A 21226-nucleotide genomic window follows, 5' to 3' on the forward strand; every position below is an offset into this window, starting at 1 on the left:
TTGTTACCTAAGTACGAGTATATAAATAACCAGAGTGTAAGGTAAAGTTTGGTGTGGATTGAAATCTTGCCCTTTTGCTGAAAGTTACTAAACACAACAACACACTTACGAATACACAGTACAGTAGAAATACTTTTTGTACCAAAACGGAGAAACTCTTGGCCTGCATCTCACGTGATAGAAAGTGATGATCAGGCCGAATATGGAAGCGAGCTTTACCTGGTATTCTCAACTACAGTATACAAAATTACAATAAAATTATGTAAGTACGTACCTACAACTAACGCCCGTATTCACAAACGATGCTTACTTAAGTAAAGCAGCAAATCGAACGTACGGCGTTAAATAGAGTTCTGTGATTGGTTCGTGTGTCACCCTGTGCGTCACCGCGCACTGTGAGACCTCATAGTAATGTTTTTGAATACGAAAACTGATGTTAATCTTTTGCTGTTTTAGTTTTTGATGAAAAACCAATCATTCCAATATCCTGTAAAGGTATATTTACCTGAAAACAATATATTTGTAAGTAAATACAGCCTGATACAATTTGGATGCCGCCCAAGTGGTGATTACGGCGCCGTTTGTTTGATACGCTCCATATTTGGAGCTAGTGATGGGAACATTATCGATATTCAATAAACACAGAACTTTTTAATGCATAACAGGTATTTGATTGCAATCGCACCTGATATTAAATGAGACGCAGTCTAGGATGATACATATCTGCCCAGCGCCTTCCCGCTACCTTTATGAGGTCGTCGGTCCACCTTGTGGGTGAATGTCCTACGCTGCGATTTCCGGTACGAGGCCTTCACTCCAGAACCTTACTGCCCCATCGGCCGTCAGTTCTGCTTATATTATGCGATTAAAATATTAGTACGGCTTTCGCTTTTTAGATACACTCATAAGTAAGTAGAAATTTGAGACTATAATATGAACACAAATGCACAAGCTAATTTCCAATTAATTTTACTGGATTTAACCGTCTTATAGCGGGGTACGGTATGTCTTTGTTAAGTCTTAAAGTATTTTATCGACAAATTCCAATTTTCGGCAACACTATAAGCACTCATTCCATCGCAGATCAATCAACTTCCCATTGATCGATGGCCCAGACTATAGAAAAAGCTAAAATAACAGTCTCATTTACGGGATATAATATCAACAATAGATATTGTAATCTTTAAACCTGAGCAAGCCACGTGTATGTAGGATTAAATATTTAGTAAAAAAAATGCATCTATAATTCTTAGGATTTTTGCGTTCATGATTAGCTTTGCTTTAAAGAAGTAATTAAAAAAATATACTGAGGCTGTTGATTTTTGATATTTGCAAGTTTTAATTAGAGTTATTAAACTCTGTGATTGATGTGTTACATGGGTTCAAATTTCAGAACACTGAGCAATCGTTTCAATAATTATTGAACCTATATGTGAATGAACTTTGACTCTAGAATATTGAGATCATTGATACAGTAACCTTCTCATATTGCACCTAATAGGGATGTTTCCTGGGTAAAAAGCAAGAGTTTGAATTAGTCCGTCGGTTAACTCATAAAAAAATACAGGACACGTATTTTTCACTTGTTCAAACTAATGAAAATTGAAAGAGATAATGTCCCAAAGCTTAAAAGAAGATTCCCGTGACGACAATGCGTGCATGAAAATGTAGCACTTTGTGACGTTACGTGTAACTTCAACGCATTATAACTTCGTAATAACTTGTTTGATTGATAAATAAAAATATAGGTACGTGTCCAATATTTTTTGATAATTTAATTGACGGACTAAAAGATATTTTTTTAAATTAGCCTATTATAATATCTGTTTGAGCCAATAAATAATTGCATTGGCAGATCAGAGCTCACTATGTAAGTTTTGCCAACATGTCCCATACACTATACTATTTCAACAATATACATCCCACGGATCTTGCCTGTTAAATTCCTCGTAAACATAGTTCAAAGGGGCTGGAATTCCTACAGTAATTTCTGCAACTATGCGGATGAACACACGCTCACAGACTTTGATTTCGAACTCACTATTAACATAAGATTATAGCTTTTAGGTATTACTAATAATAAGTGAGTAGTGATACAAAATCCAGAGCACGAATTGTCAAAAGGAGCGCTTCATTTTATACCTGGAATATAACCTATTTACAAAAATAGTCATCTTAAAATAACTAAAAATATGCCCCGAACCATTGTCTTTTGACGCTACATGACGACTAACTTCTATGCAAACTAATAGTCAAACTAAACGGATCGACCACTTAAGTACTAATAAATTAGTGACATAGAATATATTATTTTAAACTATCATGGTCACTAACATAATTATTATTATTGACGGGATTATTACCATGGCTCTTGCAACAGTGCCGATATATCGGAAACACATGGTAGCAATCCCGTCAGTAATAATAATTATAGTGACATAGAACTTTCATAAGGGCTTTCTTCCCTGAGTCTGTCCCCATAACAACAATGGTAACAGTTCCTAAATGTTCCAGCAGTTGCGAGATGAGATAGCCAGTTTCTCCGGGTGAAGCTCGCTTCCACCTTCGGCCTAATTATCACTTTCCAACAGGTGAGATCCAGGCTTCCTCGTAGTGTATTAAAAAGCTCTGATCAACTTTTTCCTATCAGGCCACTAAGCTACTATTTAACTTATGCCTTCTCAGTTCTCTCCATTCAGAAACTCTATCCTGTTCTATTCTTAAGCTCTCTTTCAAGCATCTCATCTATCTCACCCCGCTTGATTCCAATATTACAAATAAACGCTTCACTGATTTAATTCGCTTCTATATTTACCGTTGTCGATATTAGTTTTGCTTATTGGCGTCGGTTGATATTGAAAACGTAGGTACTAAATTCATTATTAAAGCTTGATTGGCGTCGGGAAATATTGAAAACGTACTTAATTCATTATTAAAGGTAGCTTGTAAAAGTTCCTTATATAAATTAAGCTGTGTCGTGTCTTCACTACATATTATAAAACAAGATCCTTCCTGTACCTGTCTGTTCTCGATATACTTAAAAACTGCTACATGCGGTTCATGGATAGAACACAAAATAAGAATGATTCACGAGGATTTGTCACGGTTTTGTTTTCGTTCGTTTCAGCCAAATGACGTCCACTGACAGCCGGCCCTAAGTATGCTGCCCGCATCCAGGTACTTTCCGCGACCTGCACCAGGTTTTGTGTAAAGTGGTTGAAATATTTCAATATAGCGAGCGATATTAACTTACAAGGATACATAAGTAAAGTAAGTCTGGCTGTGACAAATTAATTTCATACGAAGCCCCGGGCAAAAGTTTATACAGGTGGTCTAAGCTTTAATGAAACATGAAAGCCCAAGCAAGCTCCTACGTCACTTACGGAGCACGATATTGCATCCAAGCGCTTCCTACGCGGTTACAGCTTAGACTCCGGACCCCGGCAAATTGATAAACTTTGGAACGAAAGCGGTATTTTGGTCACATGAAACACATTTCAGCTTCGTTAATGTAGCCAAAACGCGTAGGTTTCACGTTATCTAGCATTTGAACGTTTCTAGTAATTAACATAAACGTCTGTAATTTTCAGTGCTTAATTAGTGTGCCCATAAATAACCTACAGGGCTCAGCAGTTAGGTATAACTGTGTATTTGTGACGCACGTTGTACAGAATTACTTTACGTTTTACTTTTATTTTTTTATCATTGAAGACAGGTAGACTCATTTTATTTTGAGGCTTTTGATTGGCTGATTTTTTTTTCATTTGTTTGGGACAAAAAACAGTCTTGCAAAATGGTTCTTAATTTAGAATCATACTGAATTTCAATATTTAGAGCAATCAGATAGCGTTTGACTGATTGAATCGATTGTTGAGCGTTGTACGCGGATTTTAATAATACATGTTCGACCCAAAAACGTGTATTCATAACTTTTGAGCAAATTCTTTTACCTTCGTCAAGTCTCAACCTACTGTGCTACTTAGAAAGTCTTAAAGATAAAACTTCCCTTTTTGCGTTTCGCTACAGTATCGTCTTTAATAACAAACTTGCTGCTTTTGAGTTTCAGTCCGACTGTAGAGTACAGTCTCACACCTAAACATTTTCATTGCAATATCGTATTTAATACAACTACATAAGGTACCAGTGTTTAAATTGATTTGCCGCCTGTAGAGTCCAAGCATTTGCAAGTAGATTTTATTTGTTTTAGCAGCTTATTGAAACTTTATTTTCTTTTAGTCCATTTCCATAATCTATGAATTATTAAAGGAAAACCGCTCTAAGTTTTTCAACCGTTTTGCTTTAAAAGTTTCATTTACATTTCAAATGAAGACCGGAGGGAAAAGAATACATTTTAAATAAGATCCACTTACTGTTTTCGTTATTTGCTTAAATGGGTAATTATTTACTTTGTATTTTAAGATCAAGGTCAATAGTCGTATTAGGTATAGGGTTATGAAAAAGATATTATGTTATTAAGACCTAAATTAGGTAACTATGTAAGTACGTAGGTACTTAAAGTCTCTGAAGCCAATACTTCATGAGTAGGTAAGGCTCAGTAAGTACACTTTACATTAAATATTTCCATACAAATTAGCAGTATTTTCATCACACGCTACTTCAATAAACGTTAACAATGCTTACAGCTGTCAATTAATACTAGGGTTTCTGATTTCTCGACCTATTTTTTTTCTCGAGTCTCGGGAATTCTCGAGGCCAAAGTCTCGAGTTTTCTCGGGTCTCGAGTCTTTTAATGAAAACTGCTGAAATCGGTTGAAATTTAATAAAAATACAGGTTTTTTTAATCTAATATACCTATTTTTATGCACATCAATCAATATTAGAATTTAGTTCTACTTATTTTGGTAAGGAAATAAACAAAAAATAAAATCTTCTTTCATAATTATTAATACTTACTAATAATCATAACAAAAGTCATAAACTCGCGTGTAATTTAAGGATAAATAACAATAAAAATCTGGAGCTACAATTGAATCACTTGTTTTATAAAGGACACAAGTCCAAATAGCAAAATTACGATAAATAAATAAATAAATTTTCAATTTTTTTTTTACTTTAGTCGACACTACGCTTCCAATCTATGCACATGTCGTGGCAGCTTTTAATTAAGGCTACACTATAAACACGTATTGTTTTCAATGTTTTTTCCAGTTACACAATTAACAGTCTTGTTTAGCTGTCCTTAAATAAATAAATAAATAGTTTTTTTATGAACAAAAAACTTTTTGATATTTTTTTAAAATTCTTACAGATAACGACTTGAATAAACTTTACGAGGAGGCACGAGAACCTAACGTCTGTTAGGTAAGGTAACTGTCTAGTTAACAAAAGTCAGATTAAACATACATACATAATAAATATAGCATACTCGTTGGTGAACATTATTACTTAGTTTCGATTGAGATCATTACTTGCAAATCAAATCAGTTAAAAAAGGAAAGACTAGGCCAGTCTAAAAGCAACGTTGACCTATTAAATAATAAAAAACATACTTTTGTCTAGGAAAATAGGCTTTCAATAATATTAAAGCTTCAAAATCGAAACTCGAGAATTCTCGAGCTCCGGTAATTTTTTTCTCGTCTCGAATGAAGCCAAATTTCTCGAGTTTTCTCGAGTTCGAGAAAGCTCGAGCAGAAACCCTAATTAATACGGAAATATTACACCACGTTCAAGCCTCACAGCGACTCGAGGTATATTTACGAGGTATATATGTATACTATTGTACTATTTCATGAATATTTATATTATTTTAATCAAAATTATGAAAAATGAAGCTATGTATTGCTTGTCCCAGAATAGCCTTGGCACTGCAGGATATTTGAAAAGGAACTCCTTGATCGTCAAAATTGGTGTGTAATCAAGTCGAAAAAAATATGTATAGTTTTTTCAGTAAAATTCGTTGCCTTTAAATCATAAGTACACCAATTTTGAAGATCAAGGAGTTTCTTTTTAAATATCCTGCAGTGCCAAGGCTATTCTGGTACATTTGGTCCTTCGAGCCGGATATGAACCAGCGACCTATGGAAGTTTTATCAACTTTCTAAAGTCGGCAAATGCTTTGCATATATTACCCACTTATGTACGAGTTGACAGAGGCCTTCCATCTTATGACCGAAACAACGGGGACTCAATAATCAGCTTATGACAAACCAGACAAAAGAAAGAATTATGAAAGAATCCTTTCCGCCATTTTCCAAACAAATGAAACGTAAAGCCGTAAAAGCACAAAGAGCAAACACGATAAATCAAGCCTGACACGAAATCAGACCAGCTGGCTCGCTCGGGCATCGAACGTGCGACTGCGGCTGCGGGTGATTTATATGACGTCACGCGAGGAAACTATAGTGAGAGCACATGATATTTACTGCAAATTGAACTTTCAATTATATTCGACATCTCATAATGTACGGATACTTATAAATTACTAGCTTTTGTACCATTTCACCCGCGTAATAAAAAGGTCTGTGACAGGAAACTCTTCCATTGTATATTTTTCCGAACTGAAAACTATGTATTATGTTAACTTGTCAGAGTCTCAAACTAAGGCTGAGTTGCACCACCTTATTTTAAATGTATCTATTAACCGGTGCTTTTTGTATGGTGTTTGACAGTTTGTTGCAACTCGGCCTAAGTATGTCCCTACCTTTTTATTTATCCACAAAGAGAAAGATATGCATCTGACCTGATGGATGTGATGATCAGGCTGAAGGTGCAAGCGAGATTCACCCGGAATCCTCAACCACAGAGAACAACCACAACTCAACATACAGATTTTCACATTAAATATCAGTATGGATTTCACCAAAAAGTGACATTCCATTTTTGTTGATTTTTTCTACATTAATTCTTAAATTACCTTTTTTGTAGAGATCATATTACATACATAGTTTATGTAAACAATCCAATTTTGAAAAGAGAACACATCACTTAATTGATTTTCAGAACTTACCTAACATTATAACCACTAAGTACGGAAATTGTAATTGTCCCGATCAACGTACTGGAAAAGATGTAAAATGTTCAGAAAAGATAAGAAATAAAATGTTCAGCATTAATTTCCTGGAACGTCTCATCACATTTGCCATAGGGATCCGTATTTTATATTATTATTATCTTTGGGCCATCTTAACCTTTCATACAAAATATTATTAAGCGAGAATAGATATAAAATTATGTTATTTACAATATGTAGGCACTTGCTTCTTGCCAGTGTCCGGAAGAAAATGCACAATGCAATGATATGCCGTACTTTTTTGGAATTTGGAACAGTTTAATAAAAAATAACACCAAACTATATTTTTTTTTGTAAAATCGCAACTATCACAACGAAATAAGTTAACTACAGTGTTTATTTTTTTAATGGAACACAATTTTAATGTTTTTTCTTGCTGGCCAGTCGCTTAGCAAACTAAAAAGGCCGCAAAACTTCTTTTAAATTACTTACGTGTGTATACTGTGTATACACACGTAAAGCCATTGTGTATACTGTGAATGGGTTGCAGCCTCTGAAAATAGCATTTCTGTAAACTACACTTGGCGTCAAATAAACCGCACCTCCCGCGACAAGCACTTTTATTGTTGTGAAACTGTTAAATTGGGATTAATCGCTATCAATCTGTTAAAGAGGACATGTGAGATCATTATTTGGTTTTATAACGACACAAATTGGTCTAATGGTCCCAGAGGTGACAGGGCAACATTGGTTTTTTTCAAGTCACATAATATCCTGTTTTTCCTTAAGTTTATTTATTGGGCTTTTAAATAACACCAATATTGTTGGGGCACCATGATTGTGTCAGAAGAAAATCTTTAAAGTTATTGGGAAGTGCAATTTCTTTGACGCCGAGTGTATTGTACCTACCTAAGCTCTTTCTAAAGGCTCAGCTTTCAATGGAAAAGCTTGAGTATGCAGTACTAGAGCCTTCCACGTATTTCACGAGAGCTTCCAGAAATTCGAGAGTAATGCCCATTTTCACCATCAATCCCTAACTTTTAAGTCACCCCTATGAACAAAAAATGTCTGTTAAATGTTATCATAGGGGTCACTTAAAAATTAGGCATTGATGGTGAAAACGGGCATACTTAGTCTATTTTAGTAATTCTGTTGACTTGGAACCACAGGCTCAATAATTTAAGATCAGTGTTTTCGCTCAACATTATCATATTGATAATATTTAATGGCCACTATAAAATGACATTAAATGCTTCTTAGAATTATAGTAGCTTCGTCCTTTCTTAGTCATTTTATAAACGGAATAAATATTATTTAATATAATTTTTTTGGATATTATGACAAAAGACAATGAAATATGAATTTTTGTTTTATGGAAAATTATGAAATTGAGAATTGTGTTATGTCCTTTTTCAAGATCCATTAGGTAGCCTACCAAATTACCAAAATAAAATTCATCAAACTGAAGTCGGTAGAAAGTGTTTTAACTGAAATACAGATACTTTTGGCATTTTAAAACTCAATAAGTACCTACTCAATAATTTTTTTAATTTGTTAGAGTAGACGAGTTCCCTAGAAACTTCGCCGGAATAATATTTGTGAATAAACAAGGATTTATTCTTATCTTATCCGTATTGGGGTAGACTGAACAAGGGCACCCAACAAGGCGAAGTATAGATGTGTTCGGAAAGAATTTCAAGGAAATATTATATTATTACTCAACGTGGTGGATTATTATATCCTATGAAAAGCTCAAAAGTAAAAGGAGATCCTTCAGTGAACATAAACTTTTTTGTTGGTACCAAATAACTATATTTTTCTTCATCTTTTTCATTCTTCCAAAAATTTTGAATCATTTTTTTGAAAGAGCCGACCAACAAAAGACCTTCGTCTTTAGGTAGGCTTCCTAAACAATAAGGTACAGTTACACCTGCTCATTACTAGCATGAAAGCATAGCACTATTGAGCAATTGCTACTTAGTAAACATGCTCATTTTGAATTGTTAGAGCACGCTTGTTTTGAGCATGCTATTCAGCTTGTGTAGCTGGTACCTTTAAAGATGAAAAAATGTAAGGCTAGGTTGTACTATCTTACTTTAACTAAATCAAACGTCAAAAATCTGTCAAACTCTATACAAAAAACACTGGTTATGGTTAAAATATGATGGTGCAACTCAGCCTAAGAATTCGTTCTTAATTTAACATTCGCTAAAAATCAATCGCATAAAACCTTATTTAATGATAAGCAATCAAATCCTATCAATCAAATTTAAAAAATGGAACGCGTTCAGCCAATCGAAAAACCAATTTCGAATTTGGAAGCGGCCCACGCGGCGTAGTATAGCTAGTATAGTGTGTACTTTAGGTCCATTCTGGAGGCACCAGTTGCTCTATGAATGGGCCCATTCAATAATGCTGGGGAGAGGGCGCATGCGTCGCATCGATCCGTGTCTGGAAGGGAGGGGTGGGGACGGTTGTCCAGTGGTTTGCTGTGTCGATGATTTTGGGATGTAACGCAGTTTTAAGAACATGATGTCATAAAAGCAAACCGCGAAAGACAAGAGAAAAAAAAAGAACATGGTGATTATTTCCGTGTTCATTGGAAGAACATGTAATAAGTAGGTACCCTTGTTAAGAGAGTTGTTTTCCGAATCACTAATTCAACTTAATAAATTGAGTTAATTAAAAACGCTTTTTCAAAACCAATTAGGGCAATTATTCAATAAGTGACTGTTTTGATTAACAGTCGCATATTCTTTTATCAGTCTCAAACTCTCAAACTTACTAATTGAAGTATCCTGTTTTTTTAAGTATGTGCTCTAATTTCCATGATACAGACGCTGGTATATCAACCTAGACCCTGTACCTACAGCTACTTTGTAACAAAAATGTATAGTGTGACATTTGATCTAAGTCCTTTTTACAAGTTTTAGGGCACGTAGATGTGATTATTCCAACCATATCTAACTTATTCATAAAACACAATCGTTCAATGAACGCTTACACATGAATGAACCAAGATTCAAGCTTCCGACGCGCAGTTGTAATGGAGAAGCGCCGCTCACCAAATGTTACGTTTGGCCAAATAAGTTCTTACATGTAGCATATAGCTACGTTACATTATTGTGTTTTATTAACCCAAATTTTTCATACAGCTGCGCCGAAATTGATAGATTATAATGTTGGCTATAATTAGATATCGCCTGTTGGAAAAACCCTGTCGTATCTTTTCAGTATCTGGTTTACTCAGTACTACCTACTTAAATATTTTGTATCGAGAAATCCGCGTGAGGTCTTTAAAAATGCTACATCTTTACTAAAAGGCAAGGGAAATGGAGAATATCATTTTCATTTGAGTATTTTTCTGGTGAATTTTTCTGGACGATCTGGTGAAGGTCGGGGGAAGAACCTGGATGCGGGCAGCGCAGGACCGGTCATTATGGAAAGCCTTGGGGGAGGCCTTTGTCCAGCAGTGGACGTCATTTGGCTGAAACGAACGAACGATTTTTCTGGTAATATTTACTCAATAATTTTATAGCAAGATCTTATGAATGAAATATAATCTACTACATCTACTGAACATCATAGGATAAAAGCTATTTCAAGCATTGTAATCCTCTAAAGCAACTATTTATAATCACCCTGAAGAGACCGCATCCTAAGTCGACAGAATCGTGTCCTACATTTTGTATTTATTTTATTTCTCAATTTTGTATCGTATCTACCTATAATATCTATCTATAATACCTATGTTCTTATTATCAGAAATCATAATATTTTTATACTCTCTTACGTTGTCAATGTCTTGCTGTGCCATCGTCGGTCGCATTAATAAATTATAGAAATNTCCCAACATGGCACAAATTGGTGACCCCGACGAAGCTGATGATCCCGACGAAGTTGCCACAAATTGGTGACCCCGACGAAGAAGATGATCCCAACGAAGTTGCCACAAATTGGTGACCCCGACGAACCCAATGAAGATGACACAAATTGGAGGTCCCAACGAAGTCGACGTAGCCGACGAAGCCGACAAACAACGACGAAGTTAAACAAGTAGCAAGCCAACGTGAGACGTAACCTCCATCACCCACTACCATCTTCAGCATCAGCCTCCGCCAGATTTCATCTGACATGGAATCAAATTGGCTACCCCGATTGAGCAGAGCAAATCCGTGACTTCACTTCAACATCAATCATCGTCATCATGTCAACTCCGTGCAAGTCGTGCAACACAACACTACGAGAAGTCGCTGCCAGTACCCCTGTACATCCGTATTCCCGAAATCTGGAAGGACCAACCTCGTCTGTGCAGCCGGAATCAATTTTGGCACTTCAAAAGATTCAAATCGCTAATAAAATAATAGAGAATGCAAAAATAATGAAGTCTCAGCAGTCAACGACAACATCAGCAAAAATTCAAGACCAAACAATGGAAAATGTGCTAACACAGTACAATATGTGCAACTGAAATAATAATTGTGCCATGACCATGAAAATTTGAAATTTGAAAATTTGCTTGAAAAAACGAATTTCCGTCACACGCTAGGGAATCAAAACCTATAAGGTACTTCCTGTGAACTCAGAATCTTGAAATTCGGCACGAAGCAACGTTATACAGGGTGTCCCGTAATNTATATGTGATCTAATTTCCATGATACAGACGCTGGTATATCAACCTAGACCCTGTAGCCACTTTGTAACAAAAATGTATAGTGTGACATTTGATCTAAGTCCTTTTTACAAGTTTTAGGGCACATATATGTGATTATTCCAACCATATCTAACTAATTCATAAAACACAATCGTTCAATGAACGCTTACACATGAATGAACCAAGATTCAAGCTTCCGACGCGCAGTTGTAATGGAGAAGCGCCGCTCACCAAATGTTACGTTTGGCCAAAGAAGTTCTTACATGTAGCATATAGCTACGTTACATTATTGTGTTTTATTAACCCAAATTTTTCATACAGCTGCGCCGAAATTGATAGATTAATGTTGGCTATAATTAAATATGGTGGAAAAACCCTGACGTATCTTTTCAGTACCTATCTAGTTTACTCAATGCTACTTAAATATTTTGTATCGAGAAATCCGCGAGAGCTCCCTATAAAATGCTACATCTTTACTAAAAGTCAAGGGAAATGGTGAATATCATTTTCATTTGGGTATTTTTCTGTAATACTCAATAATTTTATAGCAAGATCATATAAATGAAGTAGAATCTACTACATCTATTGTTACATCATGGGATAAAAGCTTATTTAAAGCTGCTTTAAATTAGCTTTAATAAAGTATTATATTGTAATCCACTTATCTTGTAAACATTCATGAAAAGCAATAAACACAATTTGAGTTTGAGTTATTAATTCTAAAGCAACTAGGCATCCTCACAGAGATTGCATCCTAAATCGACTGAATCGTGTCCTACATTTTGTATTTCTTTTATTTTCTCAATTTTGTATCGTACGTATCTATGTACTAATAACATATTACCTAATACCTAGGTTCTATACCTAGGTTCTTTTTATCAGAAATCAAAATATTAAATTCATACTCATTACGTTGTCAATGTTTATCTTGCTGTGTCATCGTTCGTCCCAATAATTTATTAGAAAGAAAGATTTTCTTTTTATTTACTTCAAAATCTTTAGACTACAACATTAGTACAGTACATAACATCAGTGTGCCTACCATGAGTTTACGTTAGGTGAGCTCGCTAGCGAATAGGTACGTCAAGAAATTCTATGAAGATTTTATTTCTTGAAAGTAGCCACTAGGGGCGCTGCACAATATGTCATACATTTAAATGTCATTTTTTTACGCAGTCGCTAGCGAGCGCACCTAACGTAAACTCATGGTAGGCACACAGTACAGTGTGCTTACCATGAGTTTCATTAGGTGAGCTCGCTAGCGAATACGTCAAAAGATTCTATGAAGATTTTATTTCTTGAAAGTAGCCGCTAGGGGCGCTGCACAATATGTCATACATTTAAATGTCATTTTTTTACGCAGTCGCTAGCGAGCACACCTAACGTAAACTCATGGTAGGCACACAGTACATCATAAGTCCATTAGTTTGTTTTATTTGAACCAAAATGGCAGCCACTCAGCATTTGTTATGCTCTAGGACCTAGAGTAGGTATAACGCTGGTATTCTGTAGCAGCCATATTTTACCTAAATACTGAGCAATCCCATCGATCAACTAATTACGAGAGCTTCGAAGTTCAGGACGAACTTCACAAGTTTCCTCCCGTGCAAAGCGAAAATCAGGTGACATGACATACATAAATCATCACAAAATAATTATACGGATAATTACCCCATTACGTAGGCTGTTAATTAAGTAGATACTTCTTAATTTATCACGTGGAAACGACTAAGGGTGACTAAGGTCATAACCCTTTGGGCTCTTTCAAATTAGACGTCTTGAAACGGACGTTTGTCTTTCGTTTGCAAGACCGCACACTGTGACATTTTTATATGTCACTAGCTTTTGCCCGCGGCTTCACCCGCGTGAAATTTAGTTTGTCACAAATCGTCATAATTTATAGCCTATAATATGTTATTCTGGGTTATAAACAATAATACTGTAAAGTTTCATCATTTCCCCCGGGACAAACTTGACCTTCATTGGTTGGGTTTTTATGGCGGTCAAGCTGTAGATCCTGGCTACACAGGAGTTGCAGTGGTGGGAGCGAGAGGTGGGAATAGTCCCGTAAGTATGTCATACAATTTTCAGTGTGCGGTCGCAAACGGACGACAAACGTCCGTCTCAAAACGTCTAATTTGAAAGAGTTCTTTGTGAGCCATCATCAAAACCGTGACATATCATTACAAAAACCTGAATCTTAATCCGTCAAATCATTTTGAAGATCATCATCATCATCATCAAGCAGCTTTGTTTGCTGATCGTAAGCCTCCAAAGCTAAAGAAAGCACGAAGCATGATATCTAGGGTTTTTAAACATGCGGTCGCCAGCTATCTTCTTGAGGTCGTCGGTCTATCAAGCAGGTGGTCCCACACTACGTTTGCCGTTGCCAAAACATGATCTCCATCCTTTTAAGGTTTTTGGGATAAATGAGAACATTCGTTGGGACGCAATTGACAAACAAATTATAACTGTGATCAATGAATCACAGACATTGTTTAAAGCAAATTTTGAATAGCATTAATTCTAATAATAGCATTAATAGCCTGGTGTAAACTCCAAGTAAAACAATATCCCAATTCGGCGCATTCTCTAAATCTAATACCAAGTCTATTTTAGGAACAGGGTTCCATTCCGTAAAATTTTTAGACGATTTTTCTCTATCTGTCTCTGTTACACAGCAAGAACAGCTGATATAAGAAAAAGAGATAAATAGAAGAGATGTGTCGACGTATTTCGGGGTAGACCACCAACTCTCTTGACCCAGATCGTAGTTAAAATTATGTGCCTCGGCGTTATTGACTAAGTCTGCTTGGTTCAATAGTATCGTTTCATTACGAAAGTTTATATTAATTTTAAGTATTAGTTATGTAGTACATTACATTGGAAATTGAATATTTTTCTTATCACTTCTACTATTTACAACAATTACTTGACCCAAACTAAGAAGATGTTGAAATTAATAAATTACAGAACATAGAATTATAAAAAGGTGACAACCTCATAAAGGCCAATACCAACCGCGGTCATTAAGGAAATCATTGGGGCTTATGTTCAGCAGTGGACGTCCTATGACTGAAATTATGATGATGAAAGAGGTGACAATATCCGAGTGGTGTCGGTTTCGGACTGCCGATTCGAGGGCTGGTACTTGATCCCTTTCGACCGCTGGACAAATGTAGTGAGCCCACTCCTCAGCTACAAGGGTCAACCTTTGTTTTAGAAATCAAAAATGGATAAAAATATAAACCAAAATAAAGGAAGAACGATGTTTTAATTTCAAAGTGCCCAATAAAATCCTTTCCATTAAAGGTTTCTTGCCTCGAAAAGTAAAATTATAAAATTTTATTATAAAATTGTAAAATGGGTTGAGAAATACCTCAACCTTTTTTTTTACTTTTGTCGAATTGGGATTATACTCTCAAAACGTTTTCTTATTTAAGTGACTGCGAACCCTTGCTTAAGTAAGTGACTTATCAACATTATTTTACAATAGATTTAAAACTAGCAAATCTTCTCAGATGATTTATATAAAAAATCTATTGATGTAAGACATTTATGAAAGCTGCTAAAATAAGCTGAGGATTAGGAATTAAGTTATTGTAAGTCGTCCGTAAATAGCAGCTAGCTATGTGGGCAGCCGCCCAGTTGCTTTCTTTTTTACATTAACTAGCTGACCCGGCGAACTTTGTTCCGCCTTAATGGCAATAAATAAGCAGACTTTTTTTTTAATTTCGAACGGGATAAAAAGTATCCTATGTCCTTCTCCTGGCTCTAAACTACCTCCCTGACAATTTTCAGCTAAATCGGTTCAGCCGTTCTTGAGTTATAAGTGGAGTAACTAATACGACTTTCTTTTATATATATATATATATATATATAGACTAGCTGACCCGGCGAACTTTGTTCCGCCTTAATGGCAATAAATAAGCAGACTTTTTTTTAACAGGATAAAAAGTATCCTATGTCCTTCTCCTGGCTCTAAACTACCTCCCTGACAATTTTCAGCTAAATCGGTTCAGCCGTTCTTGAGTTATAAGTGGAGTAACTAACACGACTTTCTTTTATATATAGAAGATAATTTTTTTCCAGAGAAAAATTCCAGAATTTTTCACTGAAAAACCTTTTCTTGGCCCACGTCTGAGAAGGAAAGGTAAGTAAGTACCTTCGCCAAATCCCGTTATCTGCCTGGGTGGAGGATTGACTAACATAACACTTCAGCTTGTGCTATTTTTATCGAAATGTTCGATCAAATATTTTCGATGCGTGACGTGGGACGAAATTCCGAAACTCGCAAAACACGCGCCTTAAAAACTTGTTTAGGGTTGCTTGGGGGAGGAAAAAATTGGGCAAGGTCGCATCGGGCCGCTAAAGGACGCAGGGTTTCGTATCAATATTAAAGACACCTATTACTTATTTATGAAAATAGAAATAACATGAAGTATCGCATAAAATATTACGTATTTCTCATGTGAATTATTTATTATAAATTTATCGTCTTTGGACTCTCAAACAAAAAATCCAAAGTGCATGCATACATAGACTCTCCTGTTTCAGAATAAGACTTCTTATACCTTTCACTGTTTGGATTTAAGTATGTAGGTAGGTACCTACATAGTTACTAACTTTTTCACTATAGGTACAGTCAGGCACTGATTTTGTCCCTTTTAACGAGTGACACCAAGCAAAAACCAATTCTCGCTTTTCCGTTTAGATACACCTATTTATGCGTAGGCTTTATAAGGACAAAGCTTACTAAGTGCGTCAAACTACAAATCGATTGTACCTACTAAGTAGATTAATTTTCGTTTAAGATCTTTTATTTTTCTATGGTTGTTTCAGAATTAGGTATGAACCTCCTACTTTGAACTAAAAATATCTATAGATAGCTCGCAAAACACTCACAGTGACTCACACTTATGAATTCTTTAAGGCAGTCGCTAATCGTTTCCATTTCATTCAGGAAACTGTCATCAGTTTCCTGGCTCATGGCTGAAAGGCTTATTTAGGTTTTTCATAGTGCAAGATCAAACTAAAACATTTAACTTCTTAGCAAGATGCCATTGTCATTTTTCTACGGAACCCTAAAACATATCGCGGCAGCGGGTGGCCCTTTGTAGCCTAGAAATATTGCGTATGATATTGCCCTCCGTTCCCGTATTCTTGCCGGGAACTGAGGAAGGACACGCCTCACCGCATAAGTGCTAGTTCAAACTACTTCAGGGTCATGTCGTGGGTATACCTAATTTATATTACCTACATACTGCCTACCTAATATTGGCGTATCTAGGCTTCTTTTTCAGGGGAAGCCTGTGCGATATACCTACGCACATGCTACCTAAAGAATCTTAGCGATTAAAATAACAATTTCAGACAATAGCCAAGTCGAAACACCATAGATCTTCTTCAAATGGTCAGTACCTATATGGAATATTGCGAACGAAGATAATCGATTTTAGAAAACTAGCATAACGAAACGTCGTCATCTTTAATTGATTAGTATTAGTCTTCAGCTTTGCACAAGTTGTAACAACTACCATTAACTTGAAACTTCTGGATTGTGGTGTAAGTTTTCAGTTAGCGTTTAGCAGAACAAAACGTAGTTTTGTCAAACTGTTTTCGGCTACTGATAAGTTTTTAGTTGGTAGGTAGTTCATCATCATTTCAGCCATAGGACGTCCACTGCTGAACATAGGCCTCCCCAATGATTTCAACAATGGCCGGTTGGTGGCGGCCTGCGTCTACATCCTCCTCACCAAGGTAGGTACGCTTTAAAATACAAGAATCGTGTAAACTTGAATAAGCTTGAAAAATCCCGGTACTGCTCTGGTTCTAACATATTATTATCTGAACATACCGTGGGCGTTATAAAATTTCAATGGTTTTTAGAACCAAGCAATAAAAATAGACGTACCTACCTACTGAGTATGGCTCACGTAAACGTAACGCATGTGTGTCCAAAAAGTTTACTTTCTCAAGACATTATACGCCCGTATTAACAAACATTACTATGAGGTCTCACAGTGCGCGTGGACGCACAGGGTCACACACGAACCATTCACAGAGCTCTATTTAACGTCATCGTTTGTGAATTAACGGGTGTAAATAGGTAATTTTAAATCAACCCCTAAAACCTGAAATGAATGGACAAGTCATCTAGATATACCTATCCTGATTGTTAAGGTAATTATGACGCGAGTCCTCTTTGCATGGATCATACGTCAAATAAGTATGTAGAAAATCGTGGATTAAATTTTGGCCATAAGCATTCATAAATGGACATACTGTTCGACTACCCACAGTGGCGCTGACACCCGCACCCACGCGTTTACGACCGATAGCAGCCGCTTTACATAAAACTGTATTGTACCCGCATATTTTATGTGTGAAAATCGCTTCACAAAAAATATGGATGAACTTTGTGTAAAGATTTACTAAGTCTGAACACTGTTGCTGTGTCAACGTTTCGAAATTCTACATAAAAACTGCGGGGGTGGATCTTTTCAAGCTCAATTTATTTTGGCGGGTTAGGTATATTATCATACCATATAGACACAAAATATATTTAGATAAGTACGAATACGTTGTCTTCATACACAGTGTGTATGAAGATATACCTACCTCTGATCAAAATTACCTACAAACAGTGATTAGAGAATATTCATAGTAAGTAATTTGTCGAAACGAGAAAAGTTCAAACAATAAGGCAATGAGTTGCACCACTTAACTTTGACCGTAACTTTAACGATAACCCGTGTTTTTGTATGGAGTTTGACAGATATTTGACGTTTGTTTTTAAAATAGGATGGTGCAATCGAGCCTAAATCCATCGTACGTAACGCGACCCAAACAGAAATCTACATCATTCAACCAGTTAGGCCCAGAACACACGGTGAAACAGAATTGCAACGAAACTGCAACTTCTAGTTACTTTTGAGTTGCATCTAAGTTTCTGCCATAGATTCCGTTGAGAGACCACACATGACGCGACCATTTCAAACCGGTTTCAAACTGGTTGGTCTCTCAACGGAATCTATGGCAGAAACTTAGATGCAACTCAAAAGTAACCAGAAGTTGCTGTTTCGTTGCAATTGCGTTTCACTGGCACTGGTGTTCTGGGCCTTAGTATACTGAATTTCTGTATTATACTTGATTCGTTCGTTCGTTTCAGCCAAATGACGTCCACTGCTGGACAAAGGCCTCCCCCAAGGTTTTCCACAATGAACGGTCCTGCGCTGCCCTTATACTTGATTAACGTATGATGATCTCCGCTTAGCTTTGGATGGAAGTCAATCGTTTTAGATGATTCAAACTCCTTCCCTAGTTTGGATCTAGCGGACAAGCGGTTATCCTCAAGATTCCAGTGGTGCGAATAGTCCCGTTAAAAGTAACTAACTAAATAAATGTATGTTTAGGCGTGAGACGATGGACTAAAATAGAACCATGTAAATTGTGGAATGTCCTTTCAGTGCGTGGGCGACAATATATAGCTTAACCCTTAAACAAAGCAAAGGTGGAATCAGAGGCCAGATCAATTTGAACTTTATGCTGTGAAGATACAGTTGAAAGCCAATGCAAACATTTTTTCCTAAGCTTAGCTAAGGGTTAACGGCTGAATTCTAGAGGATTATAAGGGAAAGGCGTCAAATAACACAACCATCTAGATTTCTTAATAGGTATATTTTTACATTGGAAATAATACAGGCGGTTACATAAAATAAATAGGGTACGATTTACATATCCAAAGTGATGTTTACAAACGAAATGCAAGAAATATACTTATCTACATGCGAACTACGTTGTTGTATTGATCAGTTTAGTAGATTGGTGGTTTTAATTATACACATGTTGTATTCTTGACGAAGTACTTTTTGCACCAATCTGTCAAAGAGACCAATACCTGATAGCCAAACTGTACAAAATATAAGAAAAACCATCCTTTGCTTAACAACACTAAAGATGGTTTCATTGAATCTTAAACCATAGTTCACACAAAGTCCATTTTTATGTTATCAACAAAATAACCTTGTACAAAATGGCATAGGATTTATTCTGTTAAAAAATAAATAATCATATCCGGATTTTTATGTAAACATTATGTGAACTACTCATAAGTAATTAACATATTAAATATATCATTAAGGAATATTAAGGAAGGGGTAGTAATTAACTTGACACCAATGTGTCCTCGGCTGTACTAAAAAAGTGAATAAATTAATTTCAATTACATTTACCTTATCTAAATTAGACATCGAATAATACTTTAAGCATCTGAAAATACAATTCCTAAGAATCTAACAGTATTATTGTAATTTTTGGTATAGTTAATTTTTTTCTATAAAATAATAAACATAAAATAAAAAAATTACAACAATTATTCACATTTTTAATACAACCTCCTTGTTAAATAATATAGTTTTAGTAACAAAATTAAAAATATTGCGTTGTGATGGTAAATAATAATAAATTTTTCTTGTGCTTTTTTTGTGTAGACTTATTTTTAATGTTAGTTTTAACGGTATACATTTCCGATACAATATTCATAAATCCACGACTTGTTAGTTAGTTTATTACAACTAAGTTTATGCAGCACAACATGAGAAAGCGTACTACGAATTGGTCAATATGATCAATTGGTAAAAAATGTATAAAAATCATACACATAACTAAATAATAAAATACATAATCTCAAAAAATACTATGCCGTAACAGTAATTAGTATGTGGGAAACTAACGGTGGATAATTTTAACCTATTTAATTAATTAGGCAAGTGTAATTCGGTACGAAAAGCAGTTTTTATGTCAACAACCACATTATTAGATTGATCAAACTTTGATTCAATTTTATATGCCAATATTTCAAAGTCTTTATTGTTTCAGTGATGGACGATACTTACCAGCCATTTTAATAATGTGATGCTAACATAAACACTGCTTTCCTTTAAAACAAATTGGAATGCGTTATACCGGTAGGGAAGTATTAAAAAATTGGCACAGTAACGTACGTACAAAGGCGGTATTAATAGGTACACTTCAATATCGTTATTAAAAACCTGGCAACATTTTTACACCTTACATACTAGCAACACTCCTCAGGCGTACATACAACATAGAACATGAATTAAACTAGCAATCTTCTGACTTGTATTCATAGTATGACTTACCACTACTGTAGTGTTCATTTACTTACATTTCGACTACATAAAAAACACAAAATGCTGATTCTGGAGGCATTCTCTGAGTTTTTTGTTTAAAAAAGAAAAAAGTAGCGCTAAAAATATTTAACTTACTTCATCGATACATGATCATTCTTATATTTTTTTCGGTATTATACATCTAGTAATAGGAATCATCGTAGACATTTTCACTAATAAGAAATGTGGATCAAATCAATTATTAATAATTACGTAATAAACAACAAATCGTCGCTAATGGGACAACTATGATAATAATCAAAATAGAATATTAGAGAATGCTTAGCAAAATCAGCCAAGAGCTTGCCACTTATAAAAAACGTAGCGTGTATACATAAGGCCGTGGACACACTGTATAACCCAATAAACGTTAGGTTAGAAGAGGGTAAGCCGAAGAAACAAGATACA

This window comes from Ostrinia furnacalis, unplaced genomic scaffold (assembly GCF_004193835.3).
Source record: "Ostrinia furnacalis isolate ACB-3 unplaced genomic scaffold, ASM419383v2 OfSCF1008, whole genome shotgun sequence".
In the NCBI taxonomy this organism is placed as follows: Eukaryota; Metazoa; Arthropoda; class Insecta; order Lepidoptera; family Crambidae; genus Ostrinia; species Ostrinia furnacalis.